Genomic DNA, 24,073 nt, shown 5'->3' on the forward strand with positions numbered 1-24,073 from the left:
AAGTTTTTAGTTATACCCAGGTAAATGACCACAGTCACATAACACAGCAACAGCCTTATTGAACGTATGCTTTTCTAGGCAGATTTTAATTCATGAAGTCTTTTTAAAGTAAAGAAGCATTGTGTTTGCTGCTGCATGCCTTTGTCCGCTGCAGCTAATTACCAAGATGTATGCATAAGAAAAAACATTTCTGTTCTCATCATCCTTCCATGGCTGTGATACATTCCAGGTTGCCACAATCAAGTATTTGTAGCATCACAGTTCATTATTGCATAAGTGAGTTTGATGTCACAGAATCATTGTTTTTTTCCCCGTGCTTCCAGTTGCAAAGAGGAACAGACTGTAATTAGGAGGGAAGTTGCTTCTGTGGTACATGTGCACATGTGTGGTCTTGGAAATTAACAGTGGTAAAAAAGAGAATACACAAAAATAAATAATTTTAAATAGAATTATTAAAATATATGATTTGAAGGTGATGACAGGGAAAATTATTTGAAGATGATGCTATGTGAAAGATAACAGGCAGTTCGTGTACCCAAGGTTAATTTTGTCCTAAAGAGATGAAGTAGGATTAAGAGTATTTATATCCAACTTGAATTAGCTGACAACTTGATTACAGAATATTTTGTTGAGTGATAGATATGATCAAAGATATTGAATTCCAGTGCTGAGGAAGAACAAATCCAAGAGTTGTAATGTGAGAAATAGTGGCGTGAGCCTGAAAACCATGGGGTATTTTCAGGTATGGTTCTGTGTCAGGGTTTGTTCTGCTAATTTGTTCACCCTCCTCGCCATTGCGTTGGTGCAAGTGTTTATTGAGTTGCACTATAACCAAAACAACTGCAATTATTACAGTCAGAAAAAAAAAATTACTGTCTTTAGTGGCAAAAAGGAATGTCTGGAAATTTTAAATCCAGTTCCCATTACGGCCCCACAACAGCGCTGCTGGTACCAGCGAGCAGCCCTCGAAGGAGCGGTTGCCAGCCCCTTGCTTGCCTTGTGCTGGATGCGCCGCTGGCGTGGGCATGCAGAGCACTGCGGCGAGACCTCAGGCTAATTGCTGGGGAAAGGTTTCTGGCTTGGGTATTGGTTTCATTTGCAGGTTTCCCTTAGCAAATGGAAAAAAAAAAATGGGGAAAAAAAAAAAAAAAAAAAAAAAAAAAAAAAACCTGCAGAGGCATGGCCCTGGGATGGGAGGTGGCCAAAGAGCGTGGCTGTGCCAGCCCTGCCAGCCCTGCCTGCCCCGTGCAGCTGCTTCCCCTTCCCCCTCTTCACCTCTCTTTTGCCCTGAGGTTTAAGGTTGTATTAAACAGTCATGCACAATCCGTCTTTTGCTTGGACTGCACTATTCCTTGTTAGAGCCGATAAAGGAACTAGAGGCCTGAGAACCAATCGGCTTTTCCCATGTGTAACCAAAGCCTTAGGTTACTAACCACACGGTATCAGGTGTTGAACCGTAGTGCTCCTTACTCGTGTTTACTGCTGTTGTGATAGTGTGGAGTTTCCAATACCAGTAATACAAGTAGGTATGCTGTGTAATAGGTAGAGATATTTAGATCTTTTTAAACACCAAATTAAGGAAATTAAACCCCAAAATTTGCATTATTATGGCATCAAACTTGTAACTTTAATATTCAAAAGTCAATGTAAAAAATGTTTGGTATTCCAAACAGCATTTAACCAATTTTCTTCATACTATTCCGTGCTCAGTTATGACGTGACTACTGATGCAAACACTATTTTTTCAGAACCCTGTGAGGATTATATTATTCTTATCAGTGTTAGATATCCAAATATTAACTTTGAAAATGTCAGGAGATACACACCGTGAATATGATTTAATGATACCGAGAAGCCATAATATATTTAATGCCTGATTTTGAAGGTTTAAATTTTAAGTTGTCTTCATTAATGCCAGTTCTTATTTAATTGACATCAGGTTTTTTTAACAGCATTGCCAGCTGTTTTGCCAGAGTTGATGGCAAATGACAATGTCATTTAATTTTAGAAAGTTTTTTGCATGCATTATTTTCCTTTTCCTTTCAATACTTTTTTTTTTCCTTGAAAAAGACAACAAAAAAACCCCAGACCAAAACAAAGAAATGGTATCATGCTAAGCCTTTTTTGGCAATTTAAAGGGTCACTGGTACCACTAATAAACAATATGAGGAAATTTTCCAATATTTTGCACGCTAGCTGAAAGTTCATCAACCTGTTTTCTTTTGGTTCTACAAACAGGATAGAGTCATGTACTGATTTTTACAATCACTTCATCGGGCTTGTGATACCATGTTGAAGCCTTATCAGCACATTGAGAACTGTGTCTCAAAAGTTTAGGCTAGATTCTAAACTCAATAATTTTTGTTAAGGGCATCAGACAATTTCCATAAGGTGGGCTGAGACTCACATTTGATCTCACCAATAGAAACATTGTGGCTGAATGGGCCTTTTGTGTAAAATCAAGACTGGAAATTATTTTAATTACACCTCAACCACTCCAATGGCTGGAAAACTCCATATTCATGTCCAGGTATACTGGAAAATCTGGAATATATTTCTAAAATGCTGTAGCACAGTTATTAAGAGTATTATTAATGACATCTATTTCTGTTGTTGTGCTACTCTTGTGACTCTGCGAGTCTCCATCTCTCGTTTTAATTTAAAGTCCCAGCTCTTGTGACAAAGTGATGATGAGCTGTGCCATAGGTAGTTGTTTGGTTTATTCAGGGTAATGTCTGTTAAGCCCAAAATTTTACTGAAGCCCCACTAGTAACAAATGTGAAAATCTCAGTGGTCAGTTATGTGTATGGTACTAGTGTATTATATAATACAAAAAAAAACCCCAAAACGTCAACAAAATTTACAATGGTAATTAATTTCCCCGACTGTGCAGGAGAATGAGGCATTTGTTAAGGCATTAGAAAGCAGGGAGAGGTAGGCTGGTCAGTCCGAATATGCTGTTGATCAGTGTCCTTAGCATGGGCAGTTTTACTACTGGATTCAATCCCAGAATAATTTGGCTCTGTTTTGTATAACATAGAGAACTTCAGCTCTCTTCTCCTTGCTGTAATAGAGCCTTCCAGCAGCACACTTCTAGCTGGTTAACACTACAGACAAGGAAGGTGCACGTTTCTTAAGGATCCAGCTGTAGCAGGGCATATCACTAAAATGCTGCCTGCAAATTAAGCCGTCAGTATTCCTTCTTGTATATGCTACTAATTTTCCAAGGGTGCAAAAGATGATGAAACTGAGTTTGATCTGTAGTTCCTAGCAGCTAACTGGAGCTTTTCTGGAAGGTTTGAAATTTTAGCAGGATGTAAGATGGGAGCCTGCAGAGGGGGGAAAGTAGGAAAAAGGAAGGTGCAGCAGGTATTGAACAGCAATACAGGCTGACATGAACACAAACTAGTTCAAAGTTAGACCTCAGTAGGATCTTAAAAGTGATGTAGATGAACTCCATAAAAAATCACTATATGTTTCAGTAAGGTTCTTTGAAAATCATTCTGGCATAAAGTATACATTTTTAACACTTCACAGAGAGAGCAAAGGCAGAAGTATACAGCTTTTGAAAGGATTCTTCTAAGGTCAGATTAAAAGATTTCTCCTACTCTTCAACTAATCATACACTTATTTATTAAAAATCTATTTAAAGCCTTCCATTGTTCTCCATAAATATTCATGTTTATTTTAATAAGTGCTTTACAGATTTATTTTAATTCCACCTAAAACCCTCAAGTGGCTAGAAAACTTCATATTCAAATCCAGGTACACAAGCAAATCTGGAATGTATTTCTAAACATGCTGTAGCTTAGTTATTAAGAGTATAAATAATGACAGCTATTTTTGTTGTTGGTTTTGATGGTCAAAAGAGAAGCACAGAAGCTTGCAGATGGGATTCTTTGAAGCAACATTCTATTCTTTAAGAAGCTGTTATTTCAATAAAAACAATGAAATCAGTTAGCATAGGTAATAAAATAATTATAGTAATTTATTTTGACTATTAAGTGTTGAATCCCCTTAGCTAATCATGCACTTAAAGCTGTTACTCAGAGTGCCGTGGCTGCTTTTGCCTTAAACATCATGAATTCTTATTCACTGATTAATCCAATTTTAATAAATTCCTGCTGTGCATTTCTACAAGTGTTACTCTGAACACTATCAATAATGTCATGTATTGCTACCTAAAACTGGTAAAGGACATTTCCCATTGTCCCATCAATAAAACCAGTCATCCCTTGACTTCTTTGTACCTGGTTATAACGGTACTTGAAGCTCACTTGCTTGCAGGCAGAAAGAGCTCATTGCCCTCAAACAAAAGCAGCCTCAGAGGAGAGTTTGCTCACCGAGTGTTCAGAAAACCCTGTGTGTGAGCTGGGTGGGACACGCTTCCTTCCAACATGTGCATCAACAAAAGTGCCCATCTGCCAGTACAGGGGAAGCACGATAATTACTGCCCTGAAACCAGTATAAATTTCATTAATTTAAACTTGGTTTCATTTAACTTTGTTGTGGTTTCCGATAAGCCCTTTACATAATCTAAACCAAAACCAGGAAAAGGTTAATTTTTGTCTTAATTCCAAAAATATCGTTACTCTTAAAAGAACTCTGGGTCTTCCTTTCTTTTATAGAACAAGAGTCCAGGGAACCCATAAAAAGTCTGATTCTAACTCCTTTTTACAGAATGATTGTATTTATTTACAGAGATCAGAATTTGATCCTGCAGAGTGTTCTTGGTAAAGTATTGTTGCATAAATTAATCTTTATAGATTAACTGACAACAGTTAAACTCTGTCATCTTTAGAGAAAATACCATTTTTTTTGTGTTCTAATATCCATTCCCTTGAACTGACTCTACTCATTTCCTCAGACATAGGACAGTAGAAAGTTCTTCAGTGAAAGCTTTGAAAGACACAGATGAACAAACATATATATGGGGTATAGAATTAAGATACTATCAGCTGGTCTATAGAGGCATGATCCAAAATCAGTTAAAATCACTAAAAAATGTTCCAAAGACTTCTGGAGTCTGACAGTCAGGTTTCAGGGGCCATGTTCAGCAAGAGGTACAAACACGACTAAATCCAGACATGTGAACAGTCCCAGTGAGGTTGGTTTGCCTTTGCATAAAGCAGCCTCGTTCCTTTTTTTTAAATCAGAGCCTTACAAGTGAAAAATTGTATCAGGAGCAACAGTCTATATTGAAGTTGGTACTAGAATGGTAATTTTAGCAACTGTAGTTTATCTCTCAGGCCACAAAAAACGAGAGCTCTAAAGTAGTAAATCTCAAAGAAGAAAGCTGAATTTTGAAATAAGTGGAAAAGAGATTCCAGGACTGAGGCAATCCCGAATGTGGTTCCTTAGCTGGATGGCCTTCGTGGTGATCATAAGGCTTTGGAAAGTCTGGCAACTTGTAAAAAGGTGTTTGGGATGGCCGTTGGGTTTATCTGTTTGTATTTTGCCTCATAATGCTTAATAGGGGCGACTATTTGCAGGCAGTTTCACTGGTACTCCTGAGAAGTGCAGGGACAATCTTTCCATCCTCTGAAACTGATAAGAAGACATTGGCTTAGCCTGAATATTTTAAGGAAAAAAAATACAGTTTTGCTTCTGTTAGGTATCTCAACTTTTCACCCCAATTAAATTTTAAATAATCCTTAAAAGTAGAGCAAAAACTGTGTTAAGCTGTGATAGAATTGATAAGTCATTGAAACTATTCTCTATCTGTTTCTAAATACCGACTGACTTAAAACTCAGGATGCTGGAAGACTATTACTAAGGGATTTTGATATCCATATTTCTCTCTTTCTTAAGGGGTGCTTTTTGTTTTCTTTGTAACCAAAAGTTACGGTAGTTTCCGTCAGGGAGCAAATAGGAATGTAAACTCTGCACTGCATCATTTTTTTCTGTAGGAATCTCATTTTACTCACAGTGAAGAACCAAAAATTGCCATCTTTCATGAAAAAGATAAAATTAAACTACTCTGCATAAGATACTTTGACAATTTCTTATAGAACATACTGATGAGTGTTTTGCTAAAAATGATCTTTTTAAAGAAAGCCTTTAAAATATATTTGTTCTGTTTCTGCAAGACTTGAATGGATTAAATATACGTGATATCTTTTTTTTTTTTTTAATTCTGACTTTTAATACCTATTGTGGAGTTTTCTTCTTTTCTGTCATGCCTCTAAATCAATTATTCACTCACATGTCTTGGAAGAGGCGACGTTGAGGTCTCCTTTAACATGAAAGTGAGGGAGTGGTGTGGTTACAAGGTTATTGCCCTCCATGAATGAATTCTGCAATGCACAGTTTGAGATCACCTATAGCATAAAAAGCAAACCAAAGAAATTCTTCTGCACAGCTTTGATAACCCTTATAAAGAACCTGAAATATCATTCTTCCATCAAAAGTTACTGTAAATAGACTATTAATTGTTCATTTATAATTAATGTAAATAAGGAAATGTTAAGATTTCTTGGAAGTATAAAAAACTCTTCCAGTAATTAGTTTGCTCCAAAAATGGAAATTTAAAGTCTAATCTGATAAATATAGGTGTGATTAATGTTAGTAATTTAATTGCCTTCATTGGGAATAATAAAAAGTTAAATACATATACAATTGTTAATGACTTTAAAATATAATCCGGTTATTTAAACAGTTTACAGAATGCCTTTAATATTTTTTTATTTAATTTGTAATTTTGTCAGATTAAAAAACAAATCTTTACTTTGCAGTAACAATACAACTGGCAAGAGAAAAGTTAGTCATACATTACACCATGTTTTTCTTAAAGCCTCTGCTCTAGAGATCATTTGATGACTCAGAATCACAGATTTCACGTGCATCAATAAGATTGAAAATGCACTCAAAATATTTTATAGAGGGGAAATAAATAAGATTAACAAAAAGAACTGTGTTAGAGATTGCACTTTATAAAGTCACTACCATGTTCTAAAACAGCTGGCTGACCGTTTTTGACTGCTTTTGTTCATTGGTATTTAATTCAAGGTTTCCTTTAAATCTTAGACCTTTATTTCCCATTTTGGGAAATGGGAAAGGCAGTAGGACAAGAAATACAAATTTACAGGCCAGAGAGTGTGTTATTGGGGTGGTCAGTTTAGGGATATCACTGTATAAAATCTTACATTAAAAAAAAATTAGAACGAAGGCACTCTCTGTGTTCATGGTCAGACATTAAAGTGCCCACAGACTTTTTTTCAGTCACCATGAAGCTTTTTCACTCTTAAAATGCAGTGAAATCTGCTCACTTAGAGGCAAGAAAAAAATTCTGTAAGTGATGGATTTAACACACTGGATAACCTTTTCATTAGACAATTATGTGTTTCAGTCCATGGGATATGAAGTGTATATTTTTTGTAGTACGTTTTCAGATGTCAATGACCCTATTTCATGGAATATAAGTCACACTGTGAATTTAAAGATCTGAAGAAAATCAATAGATGAGACATTGAAGACTCTTATATAAACTAAAAATATTTTTATTTTTTTTTCTCTCTCTTTTTTAACCTTCTTGCAGAAAGCTCAACCCAAACATCAAAAAAATCATTGAAAGACTTGGATAATAATTACTAGTCTTGGATTTTACTGTAAAGAGCTTTTGTATCCTAGCAGTATCTGAAGTCCTAATCCGGTAGGTACAGTACCTCTGGGTAAGACCAGTAATATAAGAGAGTTAATCCATTGAGCAGTAAAAAGTGTTGCTCTACATCAGTTTTAAAATCTCCTCTTACCTTCACAATCAATAAAACCCAAATTTTACAGACACAATTCACATTAAATTAATTATGGTAAGTAACATAATTACATTTATAATTACATATGCATGCATTTGGTGTTAATAGTAGGGGAGACAATTTCACAAATTTACCTTTCACTAGCACCTTAATTAAAGTTAAAGAAATAGACTATCCTTTAGTACGCTTCCCCCCTATAATTCCCACGTATGTGTGCAAAACAGTCTCCTGGTTGCTGTCTATTTCTCTCCTTTCTCACAAATGTGAAAGTTCAGGTTTGGACACTTGAAATTTTCAGAGCAACCTCCATTCCCAGAAATGCATTATTAAGAGGTTAAACATACGTTTCTCAGAAAAAAAGACTGGACCACCATATGGACTGATTACATGTAATCCAATGGGTTTAATCCTGAAAAAGATGCCATTTATGAATACTTTAGTGATTTTAGGGATACAATTTTATATTCTAGTATTAAAGCTGTTCAGGATTTGCAGACAGGCAGAGTTTGGAGTTCTCTGCTTAGTTCTCTTGTATGCATGGATATAAACTATGAAAATCACTTTACCTGTGAAACATGAGAGGAAATGAAGAATACAACAAATTGGAACAACAGCCCAAATCGAACTGTCACAGATTTCAAGGACACTTATCCTGCCACTTAGTCAGAGGCAATAATCATTTAACCTTTTTAAATTGACAAAACACCAGCAAAAATGTCAATTGCTAGTGCAATACAAATTTAAACAGAAAATTAATAAAAAAATAAATCAGTGCAGATATGCAGAGTAAATATTTATCAAAAATTATTCATTCACTTGGTTTCTACTCAGGAAACAGGGATTGTTGAAGGATTTGTCACAGATTAATAATTATATTTATCTATGATAAAGCAAAACTCCAGTTTATGTATGATGCTATTAAAGATAAATTGCTTTTATATAGTAACAGCTCAGAAGTTGTTGGTCATTTCTTACTTTATGTCTTTATGTTAATTTCCAATTAAAAATATAAATAGTAAACAATGAGGAGAACTACAGTTTACAGGAAATCTTTGCTTCTGGAAATATGTTTGTGTTTCAATTAGTGTATTTCTATTTTAATTGATTGATACAGTATTTTTGAAGTAGAATTATACAGATAAATTCATAAGTATTCATCTTAAGGCTATGTTCAGCTTAATGATATATATGAAATGATTATACATCTGCAAAATTGCTGACAAGTTAATTAAAAAGTTAAAACACTAAAAAAATCAACTAGAACTCTCAGAATGAGTCAGCAACATTTTGGCTCAAAAAATTGTCTCTGCATTACTTCTAATGATGGCTAGTTTAAAGAAACTATTTGTATTTAACTTTCAGGTTTAATACAGTATTGTAACAATTTTGTTCATTTTATAATGTGTCGCTCTGCTTCCAGGTACTTCAGACAGGATCTTAGAGATTGTGGGTTTCTGGTGAAAGGCCATTAGAGGTACAAGCAAGTACTTACACAAGGTGCACAAAGTTTAGTGCTGCAGATTCTTCCAGCTGAGTATTTATAATGCAAAACTTCACTTCAAGAATCAAATTGTATAATATGTAAGAAAAAGTTGCCCTAAGTTTTTAAATGCCATAACGAACAATGTGAGCATCAGGCAAAAGTGCATAATAATAAATGATAATAACTCAATTATCTATGTGAATGAAAAAACTGTGACCAAGGAAGATGAAATAACTTGCTTAAGGTCAGAGTAGGGTTGGCTCTGCTGTGCATCATCACTACATTATACTTCTCACACAACATTTCCTAAATCTTATATGCCCAAGTTACCCACTTCTTCTTATTCCGTTGATCTAATAAAATCTGGATACTTTTCAGTATTGACCGGTTTAGGTGTGACTTAATGGCAGAATCATTACTTTTTTAATCTTGGAGCTGCCAACCCTTACTATTCTCAACTGAAATTCAGTTTCTTCGATTAAGGACTGCCATTACTAATTGTTTTAAAATGTTGCTCGGATGGTACTAATTCAAAAAGCTTAGTTCTTCAGCAATATCTTACAGTTCTGCACTCTTAGTAATTCATTAAAACTTTACGTTCTGAAGCATGACTAAAGCCAGAAAAGGTAAGCTGATAGAAAATCCTGGAACAAAAGCTAGAACTTAAATTTCAGAAAATAGTGGCTTAATGGCTTCCTGCACAGCATATGAGCTGCACATTTATGTCATAGAACCACAGAATGCTTTGGGATAGAAGGGACCTTAAAAGATGATCTAGTTTCACCTCCCTGCCAGGGGCAGGGACACCTTCCACTAGACCAGGCTGCCCGGAGCCCCATCCAGCCTGGCCTTGAGCATCCCAGGGATGGGGCATCCACAGCTGCTCTGGGCAGCCTGTTCCTCACCGCCCTCACAGTGAGGAATTTCTTCCTAATATCTAATCTAAATCTCCCCTCTTTCAGTTTAAAGCCATTCACCTTGTCCTGTCCCTACAGGCCCTTGTACAAAGCCCCTCTCCAGCTTCCTTGTAGCCCCTTCAGGCACTGGCAGGCCGCTGTAAGGTCTCCCTGGAGCCTTCTCTTCTCCAGGCTGAACAACCCCAACTCTCTCAGCCTGTCTGCACAGGAGAGGTGCTGCAGCCCTCTGAGCATCCTCCTGGCCTCCTCTGGACTTGCTCCAACAGGTCCATGTCCTTCTTGTGTTGGGGCCCCAGAGCTGAATGAGTACTCCATGTAGGGTCTCACCACAGCTGAGTAAAGGGTGAGAATCACCTCCCTTGACCTACTGGCCATGCTGCTTTTGATCTAGCCCAGGATACATCCATTCATTCCTTACATCAAACTGATGTGTGCCTGCTAGCAACCGTACCTGAGTTTGCCTACCTATCTCACATGTATTCATGCAGTTCTGGAGGAAAGGTCAGATAAGGATAATATGTCAAAAGGCTATAATTAAGATTCAGAAAGATTAATACCTGTGGTATTTAGTGAAATTGCCTTCTAGTGGAATGCTCATCTATTACTTTGATATTTAACATTTCTGCTGTTAAAATGTTAGTGCTTGTAAAAGTACAAAATTGGTGGCAGACATTTGGTTTATATACTCTTTTTATACCAAAAAAGAACTCCATAGGAGAAGCAATCAGGTAGGGGGGTGTTTCTTAACCTGAAATTCTTATGTGTAAGTCAGTATTTCCACTATAAATTCGTATTTGTTAAGGTTATTTAAGTTATGTCAATCAGCTTGGCAAGTGGTGTCAGTTTTAGGGGGTGGGGGAGAATATACCAGTAACAGTAGCTGAGATATGTGGAATGGTCTCTGGTGAAATGAAAATGATACATCTGTAGGATGAAGAGGAATAAATGTTATTTAATTCAACATGAAGAAAAAGATCTTTTTAACATGATTCAGCACATACTTAATACATAATTGAAAGCAGGTGAGTAGCCTCACTGGAGTTTGTGGTACATAGGAGCCACAGTTCCTCCAACTATCCCAGCTACTACACAAACACATAAAAGCTGGCACACTTCCCAAAAAGTTCAATTCAGATGAGAAGACTAGTGGAAACTGACTCTCAAAAGTAGGTAAAGTTAAAATAGTAACTAGACAGGTATGAACATGATGAAGTCATGACTTTTTTTATTCTTACTCAGTATGAACATTACAAATATTATTTTCTTATTCACATTCCCTTCAAATCTAAGACGATGTACACAGTATGATGCTGAAAATCGTAGCAAAACAAATTTGAAGGAAAATCTACACCATTTTCCTGAATTCTTGTCCATGTTATCTTTAGTTTCTAAAGTAAATGGAAATTTTGCTTTATTGAGAAATAGATCCTGCAAGACATTTAAATGAATCATCCTTTTACAAATGGAGCTGATAATTAAATGAGTCATAGGTAGAGAACTTCAAGATTTACTTAGAAAACCTTCTACATGGCTTTGCTACAGGTATAAGAAGTACAAGATTTTGAGTACTGGCAGTACTAAATGTGCCATATTAAGTGTTGTATGACACAACATATGTTACCATTACATTAAAAAATTCCTTTTAGTGTAATGATAGGATGTTAAACTGCATGCAAAGCAAGGAAATGCAGAGCTATCACTGGCATCACCACTAGAGTAAGTTATATAAGAGTTTACAAGATGACAGCCCAAATTTTCTGTGGTTCTGAAGGGTATAATTACTCTGAACATCATATCACTAATTCATTGGTTTTATTTTGGGTGTATTTTATTTACAAAATTACAAATTTGTTTAGTTCTTGTCATTAACAGTGTGTGTCTGTCTGTCTTGGCCTGGGTCTGACTGTGCTACCAGCTAAACACAGAAGGAGATTTGGATGGTTCAGAATACTTCTCTTTTAACAGAGCTTTCACTAGCTGTCTTCCAAAGATTTGGGAATGTCTCTGTAATCAGTTTTCATGTAGGAAAATAATTTCTTTATCTATTGGTAAAGCTTTAATTCTTTTCTTATACTGGGAAGAAGCATTCAGCCTTCTAAAACTGGAATACAACATTTTATTTTTCTTCTGATTCTGAAAGCTTTGTAAAGGTATGATAACTGCCTCACATAATCACATCCTAAGCCACTGCTATACATTTATTAAACAGCTAAGATGGATATAAATTTGACAAGGTGCTGTAGGAATTCAGAAGAAAGTATCTCTAGGAATGTTTAAACAAGTACATTATTTAGCTTATTAGGAGTTTCATTGTGTAAAGCTGATGGTTGAGTGTTATGTGATAATAAGTTCTTTTTCTGGTCATTGAAAACAGATGTGAAATCAGTAACCAAAACAATTACTTTGATGTCTTGTAAGACTCTCACAAAGCTAATAACTTTGTATTCCCAGCAAAGACAAGGTTATCCCTCAGGCTATTTTGAGAAGAATGTGCTGTTTGTTTGCAGTTGTGCTATAATTGTGCTATAAAGACTTGGGGTCCAGAAATACATTTGGAGTTGGTTTTTTTTCCTTATTTAAGTACATAGTCCTACTGAATCTAATAGAAAAGATTCGCATAAAAGTTTGTGGGATCACACCTCAAGATTTTTGCTGTTTTGTGTAATTACTATGTATATTACATTGTAGACTACACTTTATTCTTCTGTATCTTCAGATGGATCTTGCTGTAATCTGCAAATCTCCTCTGCATGTTTTAAACTAAGAACTGCACTCACTGTTACTGAGTATGTGACTGCACTTTAAACAGTAGAGTATATTTAGGGTTGCCTTCAGACCCCCAGCTGCTACTTTTGCAAGAGTCTTATTGAGTCCACAATTTAATTGACGTGTGTGTAAAATTTCCCATTAAGCATTGTTGTTTCATAACTACTAGACATAGCTTTGTTTAAAATTCATCATAATTAGTTATTCATCTTTTATGGCTTACTGGAAGAAAGTAGCAGGAAGGGAATGTGTATTAAAGACTAAGAGAAGAATGAAAGGAAGGAGAGGGGCTAAGCTGAGAAATGGGAGAGATGGAAATTAGTTTGGAATAAAAGCAGGTGTGTTGTTCAGTATTCTTGTAGCTGGATTCATGGACCATTGTGACTACAGAGGCTTCAATGGAGATCACAGCTGAGTGGGGGAGAAAAAGTGGGAAAATACTGGGGGACGAGGGATCAGCTGGAAAGGGGCCACGGCAGTCCTTACAGCTCAAAGCACACTTGATGTGAAGGCTGCTGAAGATAGAAGGAAGGTTAAAGGATTTGAAGCTCTTCTAGCTGCCACTCATGGCAGTGATTTTGGAACAGAAGGCAGGTATGAGAATGGGACTTAAGGGCCTGCAAACTGTTCTGGACTCTGCATTACCCCCAGAATACAAAAAAGGCCAGGCATGCCTTTTCCTTTCTGTAGCTGACCAGAAAAAAAGATGTGGAGCTGAACCTTTCTGGTTTTGACTTAACACCATGCTGCTCTGGAACTGCCAAATGCACATAGCAAAGCAAGTTACTAAACACCTTGTTGAGTTTTGCTTTAATTGTCAGTGCCTGATGGGAAAATATAAATGCTCAGTGTCATAAATCACTCATTTTAAAAATTGAAAACAATTCTGAAACAAAAAAGGTTTAAGATTCTTTCATTTAGTCTTTGGCAGAATTTCCAAAGAAGTGGGCAGTTCAGTAAGGATTGAGAGAGAAGCAAAAAATTTCTTTATTTTAGCAAATTTAATCCCTCTGAAAAGTAACTAAAATAGAAACTCAAAGTGAGTTTATAATTGTCAGATGATAGTAAGTTCTGTAGGCACACCTGATCAGATAATGGAAATTTTTTTTACCCTTCCCTTTTAAAGTAGAAGCAAGGAATAAAAGTACTACCCCATGCATCATATCCATTTGGAATCACGGATGCTTTACCGGCACATATGTAGGTTACTAAGTATGCAGCAATTGCTCTTTGAATTACTTGAGTACTTGCTGGTTTCCCATTGCCTGTATTATCTATTTAATTAACTAGTTGTGTCTCTTGACTTGTTATCAACTTTTTCTTCTACTTTTTTTTTTTTCTGATGGCAACAAAGGCAATTGCATTGAAGACTTAAGAAGCATGCAGAGGATTTTTGTCACTCATGAAGGCATGATTTGCCTTTGTAAACTGCAGGTATCAAAGCAGCTTTTCTATTCTGTTTGGACACACCGCGTAGTAACAGGGGGATGAGAGGCAGCTGTGCTTCAGACCACATGAGGTAATTTGCAGACACATTTTAATTGCCTTTTAGAGAGCATGAAGGAGTTCCAAATAGTCTAATGAGTTCCAGCAAACACCTGTGAAATGCTTTTAGACCACCATGTAAAAGAGAAATTAAGAAAGAAATAAAGCACAAATCTAGCATGTATATTCTAATGGAGGCTAGAGAGGAAAAATATCTTTCCTTAAGTACTCACCACATTTTCTAAGACAGAAATGAAGAAAACAGCAAGCATTTGTGTCTTCTCATACCAAAAAAAAAAAAAGTTAAATAGATAATTTTCAGCAAATGGTCTTTCTGGTACAGTTAATATAGGAGCCTTAGGAGCAGAGGCTTGTTTGAGGTCGCATTGTAAATATTTTCAACGTATACATGCATTTTTATTCATATGTTTTAACTCAGCAAAGTGATTATGGTCAGTCTTAACTTCAAGTGTATGGGTCTGTACCCACTTAAATCAGAGGTGTTCCTAATTGCTTTGGCTTCCTTGGGACTCAAAAGTAACAGTAGATTCTCACTGCAAAGATTCTGCAAATGATTTAATATTCATTATATTTATGTCTCTGTAGTGTTCTGTATAAACATATTTTTATTAGAAATCTGGGTTGAAAACCTCTGATGATAATGAATTTGTTGTTTATGTTTACTATATAACAGTTTAATGGAAATAATACATGAAATCCACAGTGCAGTTGAGGTGGAGCATTGGGTTACATGAGTTAATGACCCCCATTATGCTTCAGCTCTATGAAATACTTGTCACCCCTATCAAGAATTTCGCAAGAGTTTGAATGTGCAAAGATAAGAGCATTCTCAGATTGCTTAGAGAAAATGTTCAGAAATTCAGAAAAATTATGTTAAACCCAAAACAACTGTAAACCCTACAGAAGGTAGACATTGTGGACATTTTTGTGGGGTGGCTTGTTTCTCAAAGTCTACACCAGAAGGATTTGAAATTTTTCAAAAATTTCTTTCTTTGGCCTTTAAAAAATGTCTAACAGTAACTGCCTTTTTGCCGTCAAGATATCCAGCAAGTTGATGGAAGTTATATAAGTTGTACATTAAATATACAGTAGAAGAATATCAGTTTGACAAGGAAAAGTGTATGTTTGACATTTTGCATTTCATCATTTGAACTTGCAAGACTGATTTGTGGCATGCAATAATGTTGTCTTAGGCCTCTTTGGTAATGCTATAGTTCTCAAATGATGAGAACGCTGAATGTTTGGTTTTATAGAGAAAGGAAGGAAAGTTTGCTGTTTGAATGACAAGAATGAAATGACAGTTCATCTCTAGAATAAGACATTGTGCTGTGAGGCTGCTATATCATTACTTCCTTAGCAATGAAAAATTCCATTAAAAATAATCTCTATCTCACACTTTGTCGTAACGTATATTCTTCCTCACTGGCAAGGACAAAACTCTTTAGGGTATATGAGTCGAAGGAAAGGCTTTATATGTAAGATGCATGCTGTTGCTTAGAAGGGATACTAAACTGAGGGAGAAAATGTGGAATATTTATTCCCCTCTTTTGATTAATCCTTCAGGATTAAGAATGTCCTCTTTTTTTTTTTTTTTTTTTTTTTTTCCCAGATGAAGTTCAGACAGAAGTAGGAGATACATTAATCCATTTTTCATTTCTGACACAACAGAGGCAGAAAAGCAAAAAACCATTTCCTTATGTATAAATTATGCAATGGCTTAGATTTGGATGTTTTTTCTGGAGCTATGTAAGTTTCCTCTGTTGTACAGGGACTAAAGGGGTACAATAGATGGTGTCAAGGAAGCTACAAGGTAGAATTGAAGTGGCGTTATTACAGTCACTGTGTTACAGAATTGGCAGCACAGTGTAAATAGCTGCCAAGTGAAGTCATAGGATAATCCAGAAGCCTTGGAATGGCATGGCAGCATGTGGTGACATGAGAGTGGAATTAAGGACATTACATATTAACTACTGAGCAGTCATTCCCTTTCAAATTACTATAAAACAGCAGCACACACTGCAATATCGGGAATAATCCCTTATGAAACCATGGAAACTGAAGGTGAACCTCAACACATTGAGTATCAATACTTCCAATAAAACTTAGAAGAGCCTAGCAAGAATGTGTATTTCTTTCAGAAGTTAAATGCCATGTCCTCTTTTGCATATAAAAAGGTCTCTAGAATTAAGAATGAGCAATGGTTTTTATTTTTGTGGAAAGAAAAAGAAATCTATATTGACTATCGGGCATGATTAAAAGTGTAGAATCCCTGCATTTATACAAAGGTATTTAAGAACAAGAATTTTTTTAATTATAATCAGCTCAAAGAATCTTCATGGAAAAAATTCTTTTAAAATACTATTTTGTTGAAAAATCAATGTTTTATAGAGAGTAATTATTCTGTTGAAGTTTGAAAGGGAACAATTAATCTGAATCACCTAAATTCCATTTAGTTTCAATATTGAAACATCTTATTTTGCTTGCAATATTTTAATATATTTTGTTTCATTTTTTAGTACAATTCTTTAATTAATATTATGCATCCTGTTTTATCATACTTCCAAGTTATTTCCGCTCAGCATTTGAGTCCTTCGTTAAAGTCTATTTAAACCTGACTTTTTAAGATGTTTGCAAAAATACTGTCAGTGATTTCATCCTAAAAGCCACACTGAGTGGTATGGAAGTTGCAAATAATCAAAGCAACATAGTAATAAAGATTTGGCTGAGAACATTCAGAGTCCTTTAAGTTAAGGCTTTGGATGTTCCAGATACTTCAAAAACAGTAAATATTGCTAGAAATAATAATAGCTGGGGTTAATATTTTTATACTCATTCTATCCACATCCACCTCAGTTTCATTTCTCTTTCTTTTTTTCTACTTTTTTTGTCTTTTCTTTTTTTGTTTCCTTCCTTCCTTCTCTGTGCTTTAGAAAGATTATAGTGTACGAAGACTCCTGCCTGTTCTTGTTGAAGAATTGAGGAACTGTTATGAAAGATTCCTCTCTTTCATCCATACATTTCTTTTGTTTACCCCCTCCTTCTCTAGCATGTCTGAACATCTTTCGATGCCTTTCCTCTAGATTCTGTAAAGCATCAGAGCATGCTTTGCTCCAGCCATATCCCTTTATATCTTGAAGAATTTTCACCCTCTTGCTCTCATACACTTTTGAAAGGGCTAAACACTGTGCAAACGTTAAAGATCAGTAAAACTCTTCTTCAAAATTTCATTATAACGTTATTCTAATTCCAAAGATAAAGAAATCCTGGTTTCCTGCATAAGGAAGCTGAAGCAGGGAAAGATGAAATTTCAGCTTTAAAATTGCTATCACTTTGACATAGCCCATATAAGACATTTTACTATGGCTTTTAAAAATATTTAAAACTTACTCATCCTACTGATTTGTGTTAGAGGTTGCCTAATCATCAGCTTTGGAAATTATGCTTTCACTTCTCCTCTCTGATAATAAAACATGTTTTTGAAGAACTTGTCCGAAATAGCATAACCCTTGTGAGTAAAAACTATTCTATGTGCACCAAGGTAAAAGTCTTCTGAAAGGTTTTATTTTCATTACACGTCTGGATGATTCTTGAAGAGAGGAATGTGTCTTGCTTGCATCAGCTTGCTCACCATTTCATGAAGATGAGGGGTCTGGCTCCAGAGTAATCCTGAGATTCTGCAGAAATTCGGATCTACAGGATTCATGGAGCTGGTGGGAAATTTGTAGAGATAAGGTGGTTAACTTCTGATTTCAAAGATGACCCTTATCACTTGTAAAGTACCTGAGGGAGGCAGTTTTGTGAGGTAGTAACCTGATTGAAGTTATTTACTTAAATAAATATGCATTTTTCTTTCCTAGTATCTTCTAGGAGTGATTTGTCTATTATATTGCATACCCTGAAACATTACCAAACACCATTAAAAAACCATTACTTACCTTTGATAATGGTATTACCTCTTTTGAGGGTAGCCTGAAGAGTTCCTTGGAGCCTGAATGTCCTGGAATACTAAGGAAAGCTTTACATTGGTCTGTGTTTGCCAGCAAATTCTCTTTGTGTACGGTGACTTTAAAATTTTGTTTTATGCTGTCCATACTTGGATAGTCCTAAAGAGATTTAAGGGCTTTCAGTTTTAAAATGGTTGATATCTCCTAGTCATGCTTGTGAATAAAAATGGGAAGTTTAGTTTGAAACAAGCTTTCCCTTAGTTTTCCCTTTGAAATTATAGTAGAATCTCTGTCAAGATTTGATAATGGAGAAAAATAGTCTTACTTGAGAACAGAGTTAAACAATAGTGGTAAGTATTTTGATATGCAAAAAGGCTAAGTTTTACAGTGCAATACATGGAAACACAGATTTTGCTTGTTCTGGCCTTGCAAGGGACAGTTTGGGCTATGCTATGAAAAAAAAAAAAAAAAATAAATCCAAAACAATGTGATTTAGAGGGTTTCCTTAATGACACCAAGATATTTTGCATGTCTTAGTTGAGTCAGTGTTCAAAACTCATTTACATTAGTCACTACTTTATAACAGAAGGATAGTCCTACTTCCAGAAATAGGTTGGGGCTGATGGCTCTCTGGAGTCAAAAAATCCCAGCAGATACACATTTTATAGGCATTGCCCAGGCTCTTCGCAGTTAAGCACTGAAGAATTGCTGTCTTATATTGGAAACCTGGTTTAGCAAATCTCTCTCTATTCCTGCTAAGTAGGAATAGAGAGAATTTCTACTTCTCAGGACTCGTGAAATGTAGAGATGATTTGGGAGGAGGGAATACTTTTCTATTAAAGGAGGAGCTGAGAAGAGGAAAATTCACCAGTAAAGCCTTAAGTAAGGAAAGTAATCAACGGCCAAGTAAAAAATCTTCAAGATATTGTATACTTCCTTACTGAAATCTAAAGCAGTAAAGGATTTGTAGCATGGGGGTCTTAGGAGTAGAGTATTCATCTCATAGTAAGGTGTAAAAGAGGGAAAACAGATGGAAGACTGTAAGGAAAAGTAATAGTCTGTTATTATTCTGGGTACTCACCTATATAGTTTCTAGTGAAGGGTGCACAAGACTGGAGGTGGGGGGAGAGGAAGGAGGTGTTATACCATGTAATACTGAAGTTTAGGTTGATGTAGACACAGCATACTCTATATATGCATCTTTAAATAGGATAGAAATACTTGATATGTAACACTGCATAATTCCAAACATTTACAGCCTAGTCCAGAGGTTTGTATACCTCCAAAGAGAGTGCAGGGAAACACATCTGTTAGAACTGAAATTATATCATTCTTGATGAAATTTCCGATTGTGGTAAACTGAGAAAAATCTGCATTACTTGTTATGAGCATGCCTCACATTTCATTTGCTTCTTTATTGTGGTCTACCTACTATGGAGTTGCCCAAAAAGAAATGTTAAAGGAATGTAGTAGGGAAGAGAAAAAAGAAAAAAACCCGCATTTGTCTTGCTTTGTTAAGCCATGCTCTCTACTTGGATTCCCTCTGGCTAGAATGGATTATTCTTTCCAGGGTTGAAGTCTGGCATCAAAGAAGATCCCATGTCCATAGTAAAGATAGGGGAACGGCATGAACTGACTAAATGACTGCTCAGGGTGTCAGTGAAAAGCTGACAGTTTGGCAAAGGGAGAGAGGTAGAAAATGAAGCAGAAGCCATCTGCTTCTCTTCACCGCGGGTGAAACAACCTGGTACAAGTGATAACCATGTTTGCTGGCCTTTGTATGTTCATACCTTTTGTATCCCTACTCCATATTTTTGAGTAATGAGTAAATAATGCTTTTCCCTGAAGATCCACGTCACTGCAAACTTGTCATGGACTCCTGGGAGGCAACCCTCACAGATGCCAAACCCCAGCTGGAACTTGTCACACGCACCGTAGGGAAGTTCCTATGGATGCCAAAAACCCAACCAAGCCACTGTCATGAACGTGACTGGGATCCAGACAGGTGTATTCCTGCTTTGGAGAGTGCTTGGATTATACAGACCTCTGCTGACTGTGGCGTGTGAAGCCAAGTGTCAGTCTTCAACTAAAACGGAGCCAGAGAGGTGTGGTTTAAGAACTGCTGTTATACAGTCAATCTACATTAGGAAAAAGGCAGAAATAGGAATCAGGAATCATTCATCATGTTCAGTAAGGAGTTCAATCATCTGAATTTTAAAAAAATAACACATTTTTCTATTAACAACCCTTGCTAGCACAGACATACGTAATGTTTATTACAGTATTTTAGGATGTGAAGCCTCTCCCTCCACATTGTCTTTTTTTAAATGTACTGTCATTCAGGAGAACAAAGTAGATATTACTAAATGCTTTTAGCGAGATCAGAGTAAATGTAGAGCAAATGCTTAGAGATGTTTCACATTTTTATCACAAGGACTGCTTTTTACCTCTGCATAAAATGTTAAGAGCTGTAGTGCAAGCACAGCTGGAACACAAAGCAAGGTGAATTTTATTTTAATCAAGGTAGAAAATTTGAGCTTTCTAAATTACACAGGTAATATTGTAAAAAGTTTGTGAAAGTAGGTCACTGTGCTGGTTGAATTGGAGTCAGACCTCTGCTGCTGGCCTTCCACTCTTTTGGAATGAATCATCAAGAATTTACAAATAATTAATCCAAAGCAAATAATAGCCTTACATTGTCCAGAATGGGAGCCTTGTACTCGTATGGTCTTTATTTGTATAAAATAAGCCGTCCACATATAGTCCTCTACCCACCATTGATTACCTAATTACACAATCACTCCATCAGTAAATCAGCACAACATCTGTGACCCTACATGTCACTGCAGTAGCCCCCTCTGATTCCCCAGGAGCTTTGCCGAGGCGGTTCTGCTGACATAATATATTCATTATCCATTAGATCTGGCACACGCTCTGCAGTGCTCAATTACAATACAATCGAGCGGAGGGCCTGGTGTCAGCCGATGTAATGACTTTCTGATTATCTGTCTTTAAATGATGAATGAAATGAAAATGTACTATTCAAACCAAATGTAAGATTGCTAAAGAAGCTAAATGAAAATTTTACGTATACACTTTATGGAAAGAGGGATGAGGTTAGAGGGGAAGGGTTTGCCTCACATTCAAAAATAAAAAGGTAGGAATCTCTTCTTAAACCACTGTAAAACCATCTGGTGGAACAATGCTGCCTTGAAAGTTGTGGTCTTCTGCCCATGCATTTTATGACCATCTCGGGTGTTTTCAGTGTCCCAATAATTCATTGGAAGGATTTGAATTTCAATGATTTTTTTCAATTTATTTCATCTTTTCCTTATTTGTTGGACAGACTTAGTTACTTGAGTTAACTCTGTGTGTAATAACATTTCTTTATACTAAAGCTGATTATAATAAAGAGCTGTAATAATTAGTCACTTCCAACTTCATTTATTTTTTAATTTTATGATTTATGAAGGGAAAATTGCTCTACCTGCTTTCACTTTAAAATACATTTCAATGTGGAACTTTATATAGGTTACTGTTAGAGGTGTTTGGGAGCAACAGTCCCGGCCTCCATTTTATCTTCAAACAAGAAGATAAAAGATGTTCATGTAGTGCAATACCAATCTGTTAAATCTTAGGTAATGAACGATGTAGATCACTGCCAGATGTGATTTCTTATATAATTTCTTAAAATCACAACTTTAAACAGCATGTAACCGAGTCTCAAAGAGCAGGCTATTATCTCATAGAGTCAACACAACATATCAGGATGGGGAATAATATTTTAACTGAACAGTATCCTTCTCAGTAGACTAAAAACAAAATGAGAGATTTAAGTATATGCCAGGACTATAAATAGATGGGAGATTCATAAGCATTCTGCTGTTCAAATAATTACGAAGCAGATGTTTGATGGTACAGTCATTTCTGTCTCTGTTTACATCTTCAGTTATTTTAGTTATAATTGAAAATCCCATAAAGCCACGTGTTGGAGCACTCTTTGAATCTTACTTAAATTATAGCTTCCCATTGTACACCCATAAGTTGAATATTTCAAGCTTTTGAGTGGTGTGCAGCTTTTCTGGGAAATGTAGCTCTATCCTTCCAGTCACACTGTGACCAGTTGCAGAGCTAATTTTTTAATATCTTTTTTTTCCCAAAATACCATCCTGGAACTTATTTAACACATTTACAATGTGTCCAGATGCATTTATCAGCATCCTGATATCTCCATTCTAGTACTACTTGTAGTACAAAATTATTTTGACCAGACACACACCACGGACAAATTAATTCTGTTGCTTGTAAACATTCTGTGCATATTCAAGTATACATTATGTGAGTAATAAATACAATTGCAATACAGAATGGAAAAGAAGAAAGGCAGTGCTAGCCCTCTGGAATTTTTAAAGATGTCTAGTTCAGTTATAATACTTGATGTTGAACTGCAGCTGAAATAAATTTGTTTTTACAAATATTCTCCTCTTTGGGAAGCTTGAGGGAATGAATCAAAAGAAATATGGGTTCCTTACTGATGCTTCATGATTTATGATTAAACTTTAGATGAAAATAAGTCTGAGTTGAAGGTGTCATCCCAAAATGAAAAATTACCCAAAGATTTTGTTGCATTCAGGTGTGTATTTGTGGTTGAGTCAGCAGCCCCTTCTAGAAGCAGAACCATTGAAAAGATTTGTAGCCACTTAAGAACTTTGGAAACTTCTTAGTCCCCAGGCCCCAGGATCTTATTTTGAGGAGATATTTAATAATAAGCTTTCTGATAAAAAAACAGAGAAATATGTCAATACAACATGAGATAGAGACATGCTGTCAACAGAAAGAGGGACATTCTGCCCTTACAAATACATTAATCGAAACCAAGGGGCAAGGTTGTTCTGGACTGGTCTCAGGAATCCAGATAGATCATACAATCTCATGAAAGGAAATTGTGTAACCTATTAAATAAGAGTAGACCTGCTGGTGAAATAACTTTAACAAACACATTTTTATTTTTCATACTGTTCGTAGGATTTTAATCATTATCACTGGAGCATTTTATGCCCCTTTTATTTTAGGTTTTAAAAAATCAAGGACTGGTCTTTTTAAAGTCAGTAAATTCTTTCAGTTGAATTATTTTGTCAGATGGCAAAATAAGTGTCTGTGTGCAAAGATTTACTTTGAATGATAAAGATGTTTCCAACACATTTAGTTATAGTCCAGTCCTGTCTCCCCTCTAAAAAATAAAATAAAATTAAAAATTAAAAATTCCCATTATTTTATATTTTCACTTGGCAGTGGAGCCAAGTAATTTAAATTACAAGCAATTTTTGTTTTCTTTGTTTAATTTTCTCTACTCTTTTCTCATTGGATATCATTGTCAGCAGATGTGAAGATTTGTTGTGTTAGGTTACAAGGCTGGGGTAATGCAGCAGAGTGCCAACCCTAGGCTGTTTCTTAAACACAAGAGAGAGATGACCTCTGGAAGAATAGTGCAATTTAGTGCTGCTCCACTGGATTTACTCCTGTTTGTGCTTGTTAGCATTAGAAGACGAAAAGCCAGACAGCAAGGAGGAAAAAAAAAAAAAAGGTGTGAGAAAAGTCAAATAAAGGCAAATGTGCTTGGAAAGATTGTAGTAATTTAATGGCTTTCATATTAGATCAGAAAATTTCAAAGTTTACAATTTAATTGGCATAAATACACATCCT

The 24,073-nt window shown here is 35.8% G+C and overlaps 1 long non-coding RNA gene across 1 annotated transcript; it reads right to left on the reverse strand.

Annotated features, from left to right (window-relative positions):
- Positions 1-5,716: 5,716 nt before the first annotated feature.
- Positions 5,717-22,932, reverse strand: LOC119152356. The gene is made up of 3 exons (XR_005105753.1): positions 22,903-22,932; positions 9,539-9,543; positions 5,717-5,727 (listed from the first exon to the last, which is right to left on the reverse strand). It is a non-coding gene; the product is annotated as an uncharacterized LOC119152356 (long non-coding RNA).
- Positions 22,933-24,073: the final 1,141 nt, after the last annotated feature.

The sequence above is a fragment of the Falco rusticolus genome, chromosome 8 (genome assembly GCF_015220075.1).
Source record: "Falco rusticolus isolate bFalRus1 chromosome 8, bFalRus1.pri, whole genome shotgun sequence".
NCBI classification, from domain to species: domain Eukaryota; kingdom Metazoa; phylum Chordata; class Aves; order Falconiformes; family Falconidae; genus Falco; species Falco rusticolus.